The sequence below is a fragment of the Galeopterus variegatus genome, unplaced genomic scaffold (genome assembly GCF_000696425.1).
Source record: "Galeopterus variegatus unplaced genomic scaffold, G_variegatus-3.0.2 Scaffold16058, whole genome shotgun sequence".
Classification (NCBI taxonomy): Eukaryota; Metazoa; Chordata; class Mammalia; order Dermoptera; family Cynocephalidae; genus Galeopterus; species Galeopterus variegatus.
Window position 1 is genome coordinate 18,481 of NW_007742169.1, and position 2,289 is coordinate 20,769.

At 44.4% G+C, this 2,289-nt stretch overlaps 1 protein-coding gene across 1 annotated transcript in view; it reads left to right on the forward strand.

Annotated features, from left to right (window-relative positions):
* The first annotated feature begins 1,837 nt into the window (after positions 1–1,837).
* Positions 1,838–2,289, forward strand: part of LOC103582397 (death-inducer obliterator 1-like) — a 2,929-nt gene continuing 2,477 nt past the window's right edge. The window contains exon 1 of the mRNA XM_008564003.1: positions 1,838–1,951. The gene's annotated coding sequence lies outside the window, so the exon portion shown is untranslated. The remainder of the gene's footprint in view (positions 1,952–2,289) is intronic.

Below are 2,289 nucleotides of genomic sequence, written 5' to 3' on the forward strand. Positions count from 1 at the left end.
CTGATTCTAGGAGGAAAATTATCCAAGTTTTCAGTGTTGGGCAGGTAAAGTATCAATAGTGTTAAACAGTGGCAATTAAATTTTAACTTAATAAGTTTGTATTTAGCATTTCTAAAGTGGCAATATGTGTAAAGAAACTGATTTAAAGTACCATTTATGTTTATTTGGAATATTCTAAACTTTAGCCTGAAATTTTTAGTTGTGTTTAATTATTTGTGAGAATTAGATTCAGGTGCTATCACCAAAGTCAAGGGTTTGGATCCCATTACCTGCCAGCTGCCCAAAAAACAAAAACAAACAAATATTTGATTCACAGTGTTCCTTTATTCTTCCTGCAGGAAGCCATCCCCACGGAGGCAGGTTGCAGCGGTGGGGGGACTGCATCCACATGCCTTGTTGGTGAAGGCCCCTCAGGCTGTGAGTTTAGTAGTAATTCAAAGTGTTGTTTGAAAATTGAAACGACCCACTTTCAAGATGTCTATCAAATTTGCTGCAAATTTGATGATTTGTGGAAGCAGAAAAGTTTTTTTTTCAAAAAAGTAAAATTTATAGAGAATGAGTAAGCAATTATGATTTAGTATATGATTACATTTTAATTATAAGTTAATACTGTAATATAATAACTGCCTTGCTGTATATATTTATAAGGAGCAGGTCTCTGCATTTCGTGTTATTTCTCACATTTAAAACCCACAACTTTTGAGGGCGGTTTGGCCTCCTGGATGAGAGCAGCTCAGTGTCACTTGCTTGGGATCCCCAGCTGGCATGGGAAGCCCCCCTTTGTGTTTGCCACCATCATGGAGGTTCCTCTGCATGTTCTGGGGGGTCTGGGGTTTGCACGCGGATGCTGGGTCACTTTGGTGACCAGTTTAGTTCAGCTGTGTTGGGGGAGGAAGGACGGGGTTTGCTTCTCCCCTCAGCAGCTTCTGAGTGACCAAGGAGTGTGTGGGTCAGGTTTGCAGTCAGGCAGCACCTACAGCTAGACAGGAAACTGGGAACTGACAGCATTTAGACAGAAGCAAAAAAAAAAGAGGTTGCAAGTGATCTTAAAGTTTGTGTTATTTATATATTTTAAGGTTTTCATTTTATACCTTTCCTTTCCGTCAGATGGAATATGGCATAAACCAGTCATAATTATCATTTACATGTGATTAAAGCCTGGACAGCTTGGAAAATAATTCTCATGGTACCGTCTTTTTCAGGTTTTGTTGATTTGAACAAGAGTAAAAGTTTCACAAACATGACTCTTTAGAATCTATTAGAAAGTGAAAGAAAAAAACAGAGAAGAATGGTATACCTTAAAGCTATTGCCTAGGTCAGTATTTTCTAAGTGTCTAAAGTTATCTGTCGCTGCGGACAATATCCCTAAAACTCAGTGGACTAAGACAAGGCCCGTTTCATATCTCTGAACCATGTAGAATCAGGGTGGTCCTCCTCCCACTTGGCATCCAGGAGGGTCACTGAGAAGTAGCTAGAGTCAGGGCTTCTGTGGAGGGTCCATGGCAGTGTCCCTCCTGGGCCTGGGTGGGATGGCTGAAAGCTGGGCTCAGCTGGGCCCTTCCCCTCCACGTGGTCTCCAGCAGGGTGGTCAGCAGCCTAGGGCTCCAGAGCCCAGGGTGGACATGGCCAGTCCCCTTGTGGGTTGTCAACCTCGCCCTTGTGATCGTGTCCTTACCCCACTCATGCTGGTGCTTACTTCCTATGTTCCCTGCTCCATGTTTTGTAAAGCCTTGTCCTAAGCAGGTAAATGGCAGCAGGACACATTTGACTTGCTGACTGATCTTTCCTAGTAAACATTAGATACGTAACTAATTAAAGTTTCCTTAATGAGCTCCTGAAATCGTCTCACATGCCACACTTCATGAAACACTGGTTAACAGGACTGACTTCTGCACTGCTCCACGTCTTGTGGATAGAGATGGTTCCATTTCCTCCTCTTACTTACATGTAGGTAGGTTGTGCTCTCTCTTGTGTGTGGTTGAGTTTGTGTGATCTTTTCACTCAGTGGCTTGCTGGTCATGATTTGATGACATTTTCTCATTTGGTATGGAAGATAAAGGTGACCCGAGCAGTGCGGAGGCACCTGAGACTATCACACCCAGAAGGAAAGGCTTCAGCCAAACCCCGGGATTTGGAAGAACAACTGTTGCTAAGCGAGAGGGTGCGGGAGACATGGAGGCAGGCTCGCTGGGGCAGCAGCCACCACGGCAGCACAGCCTGGCCCTGGGACACAGTGGGAGGCAGCCACAGTGCACCGAGCGGGTGGAGGAATTCCTTACAGCAGCTCAG